The sequence below is a fragment of the Brachionichthys hirsutus genome, unplaced genomic scaffold, assembly GCF_040956055.1.
Source record: "Brachionichthys hirsutus isolate HB-005 unplaced genomic scaffold, CSIRO-AGI_Bhir_v1 contig_1409, whole genome shotgun sequence".
In the NCBI taxonomy this organism is placed as follows: domain Eukaryota; kingdom Metazoa; phylum Chordata; class Actinopteri; order Lophiiformes; family Brachionichthyidae; genus Brachionichthys; species Brachionichthys hirsutus.
In genome coordinates, this window is record NW_027180350.1 from 214041 (window position 1) to 223977 (window position 9937).

Below are 9937 nucleotides of genomic sequence, written 5' to 3' on the forward strand. Positions count from 1 at the left end.
GTAAGTTAATGCTGTGTCGGCATTCGCGAATGAACAACCAACTCTCAGAGCAGGAACGGCTCGGTTTTCTCAATTCATTCATTCATTATCCAACCGCTTTTCCTTCATCGGGTCGCGGGTCAAGCTGGAGCCAATCCCAGCAGTCAATGGGCGGTTTTCAAAATCATTTCTGGAAATATTTTATCATCTATCGATGCTGTCACAGAAGCTTTTGTGTCTGCAGCACAAAGCGTTTTAATTGGTTGACATGTCTTGATGACATTAAGAGAGTCTCCTCTGCAGATGCCCTTTTGCTCTGAATGAGCAGCATTCATTGCTCCACTGTAAATAGCGCTGTGACAGGCAGTGGCATTCATTAGCCAAGGAGCTGCTTCACATGACAGGTTTCTTGGGTGGTCTGGGCCTGTTTTTTTCTGCCCATTTATTTGAACCAAGATGATGTTTGCATAGTCAGGATAGAAGAAACAGTGAGCAGTGTTACGCTTTAGCTGGAGGCTGGAAAGCAGAGAGAGAGAGAGCGAGGGAGGAAGGATGATGAGATTGTGAATCTGAGAAGGTATTAAAACTCAGCAACACAGGTGCCGTCAGTGCAGAAGCACAGCATCCACACGGACGGCTGTGTGAGGAACAGATAGCAGGAGCTGATCACTGCAGTGTATAGTTAGTCAGTCAGTGTGACAGAATGCATCCCGTTTCAATTCCTTTATCGCAAAACTGAACTCTGACCCTGCAGGGGAGAGATGAAGGGAGGAAGAAAGAGGGAGCCGGAGGGAAAGGAGATGGGAATAAAGGTGTGGAGATTAAACCCTTCTGCTTTGTTCTGTTTTTGCCCACCGGGCTACAGGGGTATCTGTGGTCAGAAGGCAGTAGAGTTCTCTATTTCTCTGCTCCTTGCTTAATTGTTCCTTTATTTCAGTATAATCCCTTTTATTTCAGACACAAAGAGCACTATTGAGGGATTTTTCATGGCAAGGTAAAACCTATATCACAAGTACTTCAATTAACATTTAATAGTTGTATTAAATGTAACTGCAAGCTGGTCTTAAATACTTTTAAACACTGAAAAAACAAATCTGACTTTCAATATTGTGTAACTCACAGCAGGGGTTGCAGCTTTTGACCTCATTTATGCTTCCCTTCTCAAGTTCCTTGATTTTTGTCAATTGCATGCAATCAGGGACGGCCCCCTTCAGGTACAGTAGGAGGTCAAATGCACCTGTAGATTAGTATTAGTAGCCCATTTTTACTGGAGACAAAAAGCATGGAAATGATTTGTGGGCAGGGAAGCCTGCTTAGAACAGTGCTTCTTCTTTGACCTGCCTCCGACAGATCACAGCACCCGAAACCTCCACGCTGTCTTTATCCAACATCTTTGGCAGATCTCAGCATCGCAACGCTGCCAAAAGCAGCGCCATGTCCTCACTGGCTTTCTGTTCTTGTCATATAACACTCCTGGGGGATTGTTTGCTTTTGAGATCCTTAAATAATGTATTTGCAGGATGGAGAGAGAAGCCGAGAGAATGTCTGTGTTCGCCAGCATATCTTCTAATTCTTAGGAGACTTTTGTTGCTGTGGCTGGATTGCCATCTAAATCCCATGGCTTTGCAAGGGCCTATTTACACGCCCTCCATTGTAAGCATTTCTTTTGTGATCAACGTGTCATAGACTCTCGAACACATCCCGTACACACACACACACACACATATAGATTTTTACAATACAGTCAAGAACAATGACGGTATTATCCCGTAGTCCTGTGGAAGAGAATGCTTGCAGATGTGAAAACATCCATTGTTTGCCTGAGGTAAGGATTCCTAATTGGGTGAAATAAGTGCAGGTTATTTGTGCTCTCCTACGCTGCAGATGCATACAGAAAGGAAAGCTACTCATAGCAATGATTCTAATATCAGAGGCGATATCAGGCCGAAAGGTGCCACTTTAGCTGGAAATGCTGCTCACAGCTGGTGAATCAGCACATATGACCAAACACTGCCCCCTATCAACGCACATGTGTACTGACGTGCTCATTGCAGTACAAGTACATGCATTATCTATCCGCAGCAGCCCAATGCAGTTTAAAATTACATTCTAAAGTATCTGGCTGATGGAAATAAGTCCTCAATGGTGGACAGTGTGTACATAGTGTGTTTTCCATTTTCTGTATGAGTGTTCTTGACACCACTGGAGTTTGGAGATTAATGTGTGTTTGCCCCGTGTGTCTGTCTTATTAGGGATTTAAAATAAGAGATAAAATTAGCATCTCCAAGTGAGCAGATGCTCATACCATTTTTTTTCTACCTACCGCTTACGTACACACACACACACACACACACACACAATTTCATCCCGTACTGCACCAATTCACCCTGCTCAATTTATTAAGGTGTACAAGCTCAAACTGCCACTAAAATCTTTTTCATGGAGGATTACAGGCTTTTCTGCAGTTGTAGTCGATTGAAAAGAACCGCTTCCGTCTGCATTTCTCAGTAATTTTGGCAGTCTGAGTAAAAATGTAATTCAAGGAGTAAATGTGAGAGAGAGAAGCTGGGGTAAAAACAATGCATTTACCATTAAACACAGCAAACTACTCCCAGCTTGTCTGTCACTAATTTACCTCAATCCATTTTGGAGTTTTAGTCAATACTATTTCTCATCTCTGATCCCTTGCTTCATCCTGACAACCACTTTTCCCCTTCCGTCTCCAGTTCTGCCCTAATCCCCTCCCAGCATAGAGACAGGATGTTTACGGGCTTATTTATGCTTGTGTAAATATGGAGTTTTTGCTGCTTGAGAGCTCGTGTTAGAGCAGTGTGTGTGTGGTGCAAATGTTGTTTCTGCCTCCAGATCAAGCAAAATCTGAAAGGTATTCAAAAAGACAAGACAAAAGCCTACAATCAAATTACCTAATCTATTATTAACAATGAATTATGGCATCAGTCTAATTCATGGAAGGATAATTCTTCTGCTTCTGCATAAACTTTATATTATTACCTCGTGTTGATATGTAAACTGCCCATTTTAGCTTTTTTGTAAACCCTAAAAGTTTCCACATTTGCTCTGAAGATATATAAATTATTTGTTGATTGGTAGCAAGTGATACTTAAGGCATCATAAATAGTTTATGAATGTGAAGTTGTTGCTGCAGACTGTACTCATGTTTTATTCATGCATTATGAATGATTTGTTTGTATATTTGCTGGTACATCTGTTAAACACTAACAGGGAGCTTTCAGCATAAAATAACCAGTGAAATAAAAATCGATAAAAATGCATGGGCTATTTGTTGCCAACAGGAACGTGGACGATACCAAACAAATGGCCTCGTTATACGGTGCATTCTGATTTTTAGCAGCTCCTGTAGCATCAGACAGGAAAACCTATTTCACAGGGGATGTGTAGACAAACTTATATGATGATGGTGTCAAATTTTAATGTTATCGGTCTAGAACCATCGTCAGTTCGGTTTTAGTTCGACATGAATATGTAATCTCACCAGCTTTGTGGTTGAGCCCTCACTGGTCTATTAAAAAGTTTTTTAAGACTCAAGTTCTGCTCATTTCTTTCATTTCACTCGCTTGAGAATTCAACCCTATTTAAATTTATGGTACCCGCAGTAACAAGTGATAGTAACAAAAGTTGATGTGCATTAGTACAAAAGTTCAAAAGTACTGGTTAGCAGTAGTAAGCGCTGTTGCCTCACAGCAAGGAGGTCGCTGGTTCGAATCCGACTCTGTCAGGAGTTTGCATGTTCTCCCCGTGTCTGCGTGGGTTCTCTCCGGATTCTCCACCAAAAACATGCAGCTTAGGTGAATTGGTGATGCTAAATTGCCCGAAGGTGTGAGTGTGTGTGGCTGATTATCTGTCTCTGCGTTGTACTGCCATGAACTGGCGGCTTGTCCAGGGTGTACCCCCCCCCCCTCTCGTCCATTGACTGCTGAGACAGGCTCCAGCTTGGCCCGTGACCCGATAACAGGCAAAGCGGTTGGAGAATGAATGAAATTTCTCCCCACCATACCATCTATTCTATTCAGACATCAGAATTTTAAATGTGCCCCACAATTAATTTTAGAATATCTGAGAAAAACAATTTTAAGTCTTCAAAACTGCTCCCCAGTCTCCTTGAAAGAAGAGAGATGTGGATAAATAGAAAAAGACGAAGATAGCAAAGAGAAAGACACATTGTCGTGTCAACAGCCGAAGTGCTTGAGTTCGTCTGACTGATGCTGACTAGCAACTTACTAAACAAAGCACGCCAGCGCTGCAACCACCAGCAGCGACAGCGGCTGTGTGACCCTCTCATGTGCTCACAAAGGAAACGTAGAGGATGCAATGCAACGGTAAACCCTTTAAAAACAATAACTCGCTATGACAAATTGCCACATCCAAATTAGGTTGTTTTACACCACATTTTGCTGCATGCATTTTGCTAGATTAGCATTAAAAAGCAAGGCTTGGTAATCCTGTTAAGTAAAGCATAATACTTAAGGTGCACCGTTCATAAAACGGCGCAGGAGCCATGCTGAGCGTTGCATAAAGAAGCCCAACGTGGCATGCAACAAATAATAAGCAGACGTTTATAGCTGTCCACGTTCGAAGCAGCATGAAAGTGTCCCTTTCTAAACCCCAAGGCGCTTGGAAACATGCCCGTACGGATCAGCATGCTTGATGTTCCTTACAAATGTGCCAAAATGATTGTGCCGATTGAATTTACCCCCAAATGGAAGTTTTATTGGTGAACACGATGTATTCAATGCTATTTTCTTTTGGTGGCCGTGGGTCTTATTACGATGTCGGGAGTCACTGGAGGATATGGCGTGTAGTGACTGTGTGAGCGTTTAACATTAAATCTGAATGAAAACTAAAGCCGATCTAATGATTTATGCACAGTCGTCTGTCTGCTCTGCTATTTTAAATCTAATATGAGATTTTCTTGGAATACTTTGGTGGTTATAATGCAGTCCAGCACTCTTCCTCTGTCCTCCGGGGCTGGAGTGTGTGGCGGCGAGACAGGGCCGATGAAATATTGAACAGACTTTGATTTGAGCTTGCCGTTGGCTTAGATCTCATATCGTAAATACCGCAATAAAGAAGCAGCACGGGGTCTTATTCATAAATCCATTACTTGCTTTCATACAAATAGCTAGGTTTAAATTGGTAGCTTAATTTTACTAGTATTCTTTGAAACATGGGCACATGTTGGTACAGATCATTAAAGGCCGTGGTTGGAATCCACCTATATCACCCGTATCTGCATGCAATATAGGTGGACTGGCGACTAATTTGCCGAAAGGCATGAATTGGGAGTGTGATTGGCGGCTTGTCTGTGGTGCCTTCAAACGTCGCCTCATGCTCAAAGTCACCTGGGATTGGCTCACGAAGTCAAATATGCCAGCTGATGCTAACATATATCAGTGGTGAGGGTGGTAGAAAATGGGGGGGGGGGATTTCTTTTAGTCATTAAATAAATAATGAAAAGTTACATATTATTTTATTTTTAGAAAAAGCAGTGATACTTAATGAAACCTTTTTTTTGTTGTAGCATTCGCCGAAGGTGGAAATGATCTAAACGGCATGAATATCTTTCCCAGAATGCACCTCAGGACTATGCAGCAAACATGGTGAGGGTGCTCTTATGCGACCCTAATGCTGAACTCGCAGAGAACATTTTGAAGGAAGTGCAACAGCCGGTGCAACTATTAAAATTTTTAACAATTTTGTTTTCATCACTCAAATCTTATTTTGTCCTTAAAAAAGGCTTAAAAGATTTTGTAGAAGCCCAACAAGCCCTGCAGTATCCATTTATGTCAGAACACAGATTTGGAAACAGGAGACGGAAGAGAGGAATGAGCAAATGGTCAGCAGGAGTGAGGAGCGCTTCTGTTTCTGCTCCGCTGAATGACACCGGCCATTTCCAAACATGCCAGAAATAAGGAGCAGACTGGGAGAAAATGCTGGTAGAAAAACGATCAATAAACGCTCACATCTCAATTTGTCTTGTATGTTTATGTGAATATGTGCACTGTATTGTATGTTTGCACGAGCAGGGAAGACAAAGGGTTCAGTGGCTCTGATGAAGGCTTTGTTGTGTGAATTCAAACATATTCTTACCTCAGTCCAGTCCAGAATAATTTGTCAAAAGCGCTGTCATATTTTTCACCTCAAAGTTGTCCTTTGTACCATAAATTGAATTCATTCAATTCTATATTTTGCAAGTTGAACGTCAGCAGCTGATTAATCTTTACTGTAAGCGGTCCAGAAAAGGTCTCTCGATGGCAGGATAAATTGAAAGCTTGGTACTGTCATATTTCCTAAACTCTCAGGTGCACTTTGAACACAGTTCCAGGATGGGTTTTCACATTATAGCCAATTACCTAATTGCTCCTTCTCAAAGGTGTATGAAGAGTGAACAATTATGAACTCTTCGGTTCTCTTCTAACTGAACCTCGGTGATTCAGTACCTTCCCTTGTCCTTTATAACTGATTGCTATTGATCTAGTTGCAGCAATGACCTACCCTTTACAGCACCTCCTCTCTTTTATCTTTCCTTCCCCATTTTTCGCCCCTCTCCTGCCGCCAGGCCTGTAGATTCTGCTGAAGCATCCTGTAGTCCTTTTTGCAACACTGAAGAGCATCGACTTATCTCCACCAGGAAAAACCAGTCTAAGAAGAGAAGAAGACGACGTAAAGGAAGATCTAGGAGCAAGAGGGAATCTTCTCGCCCACAATAAATCAATAAGAAAAACTCTGGAACAACTGCTGAATAACATCTCTGATGTTTCTCACTCATCCCTCTTCCCACCGTTGCTCCACTGTTTCCTTCTCATCATCGTGGCTTTTTCTTTGGCACCTGTCCTTCCCTACTTCCAATCCTCATGCGTCTCCTCTCCTCCTTTTCCCTTGACTCTGATATTTTTGTCCCCCCTCTATTTGTCTTCTCCTCGCTGCGCTTTCTCCACCATTGATTATTCCATTAATTTTTTTACAGTTTTTATTTTATTCCATTAGGCCATCGCACCGTTACGCTGGCAGATATACAATTGGTGTTCATGGCAACATGCCACATCTGTAGGACGGCTTGAGATGACGTGTATATTGATATTATAATTAAACAAATGCTGTAAATCAATTTCATATTGTGCCTCGCCTCAGTTCCTCTCAAACCTCTTGCTCTATACCCAGCATTCTTTTACCTCTCATAGCTACCTCTGTTTTCTTTCCCCCCTCATCCGCTTACTTTCTTCTTTCATCCATCTCCATGTGTAGACATCCACCTATCCCTATGCCTCCACCTCCCGTCTCTGTTTCTGTCTTATCAACTTCTCTCTGTCTCTCGATGGGCTAGGGAATGTTGCGAAGGCTGCGCTACTTATCCTCCTGTGCAGGAAAGAGCATTGACTTTTTGACGTGTTTCTTTTTTTCTCGTCACAGACTGTGTTTGGTCTTATTTCCGTCTGAGTTAAGACAATAAAGGCTGTTTCTTTTCCGCAGTGGCCGTTGGTCTTTAGGACGAGGTGGTAGCCATAAGCCTTCAGATTCAGAAAGTCACGAGTCCTCTCTTCGATTTGCTTCTGTTTTATTGCGTTAGTTGTCATGGAGTGGAAAGCAGTATATCTTTATAGCAATGGTGTAAACCTTTAAAAAAATACTATTATATAAATATTTTATTTTTTACCATTGTATAAATATACTGATTAACTTATGTACTTTGATTGCAAGTTATTTTGTCACCCATTCTGTGAGTAAAAAAAAAAGAGGAAATGTTTTTGTGAATTTAGGATCTATTTCTAATGCTATTAATGTTTTGACTATTTTATTGTAACATCGTTTTTTTGGGGTTTTTTATCTGTAATTTTGCAGAATCAGGAGTCTTGCTTTGACTGCCATATGTTTAGGTTCGAGTTTGTCTCCAGTCAACTTCGCCCTCTCAATCTGTCACAAGAAGATGAAACAAAGGATGTGGTCTTGGTGGATAGTTCTGCTTTTTTTTCTCTCTTGCAATTATCAAAAGAACGTAAAGTGTATGGGTTTGTGTGGAAGACCACCCTAAAAAAAGATGACATTTTGAATGAGTTATGTCTGTCTTTTGCACTAATTTAATAAAGGCGTTACTGAAAATTCCCATAATGCTCTTGTGCCATTCCATTACAGGAGAAGCTGCATTTAAGTCTCTTCTTGTTTAAGAATTGTACCTTCTGGTCCTTTGACAGAGCCATGTACTAACAGACATAACTGCATCTTCTCATCGGCTCCCTATTTCCCAAAATGTTGTATTATTTGTTCAAGCAATTAGAGATATAACCGATTTAGAATTTGAACTCCATTCAAGATTGGTCGGCTCATCATCAGATACACCATACACCTAGCGAATCACCGTACTGGCTTTCTGCTGGTAACAGCTAAACCTTGCAATCCGTCATTAGCGTTGGATTTCTAGGTGTCAGTTACACTAATCAATAGTTTTATATTAAGAAGGGTTGAAATGGCCATGCGTAAACCTTGAAGCATGCACCATGCACCATGTTCATTGGCTTCTCTTCAGCTCTTCTGAGCATAATTATTAACATTGATTGAGCTTTACAGTCCACAACTTTATTTTATTTTGGGTTCACTCTCACGGCTCTTCTCAGTGTCAGCCGCTTCTCTGCTGTGAACAATATGCCCATTAGCAGCAACTAGCTGGAGCCTTTAGGGCTGACGAGCCAGATATTTCTCTCAGGCATCTAAGTGGAGTCTAAACTGGGCTAAATGGAGCATAAATGCTGATCTGCTCTTTATCTGCTAGATATAGGCAACACCGTAAATCAAGGTGATAAAAATGAATGCTCTGTTTACTGTTTATTGTCTCTTGGCCATATCACACTATCATTGCAGGCTCCACTTGTTCATTAAGATGTATTTCTCCTTTTACTTTTCAACTGTGTGGGAGTGCAATACTTATTTTAATATGTAATAGTTGCTAAGATCCGCAGGGTTTTCCCCCGTACACGGTGTTTAAGAGAATTAGCAAAAATGTATTGCATAAAATAACTGAAGGCTGATCTTGAATTATTCAAAACAAGTGAGCTGCAGAAAACGCAGACAGGAAAGGGCTTAATAACAGTGAATTATCATTTTATTTATTTATTTATTTTTACTATTTTTTACTAGCTGTCAAACTATTTGTTGCAATAATAATGTACTTCTTTATCATTTTTTTTTTAAAGCTATGAAGCTTAAATAATGTGCTTTGGAATACTTTTTTTTCTGCAGAGGATAAAATGATGTGTATTCTTCCTCAAATCAATGTGAAACCTTTGTCAGTTAAAAGAAGCCGGCTAAAATTTGCCTCGACATCCATCAATCTTGAGTAACCATATGGGTATGGGGGGGCAGGGGTGGGGGGGGGGGCATCAGAGGGCTTTGACTGGGTCCTCAGATTTAACGGATACCATCTATCCCACAAACTGGAGAAAAAATGAATTCTGTTGGAAATGAAAGATTACTTTTATTTCCGGTGCAACTACGGTTGCAACAAGTTAACAGGCATCACCGATAGCCTTGAGAGGTCCACAATCTTATAGCGAATGAAAGGGGGGGGGGGTCTTTCAGCTCCCCACTGACAACCTACTGTGAGAACCACATTGTATCAGCCGATCTATTAAAGCTGGAGAGGGAGGAACCAGGCTTGGACAATCCAAAGGGAATTTCTGTCATCAGCCAGAGCTTTTGTGCTTTTGTTTGACAGCGGATGGCAGGAAGGAGGAAATAAAGGGGGCGATCGAGGTGTGACACGCACCATAGCTCCACATCTGGAATCAAACCACATGCATTGTTACCACGGCTCCATGGTGTGCATCAATGCCTTGGGCCATCACAGCACCTCAGTAGACCGTTTTCCACAAATCTGTAAGAGGATTCAACCTTAACGATTCCTCCATGTTTCAGGCACCTGTAAAAT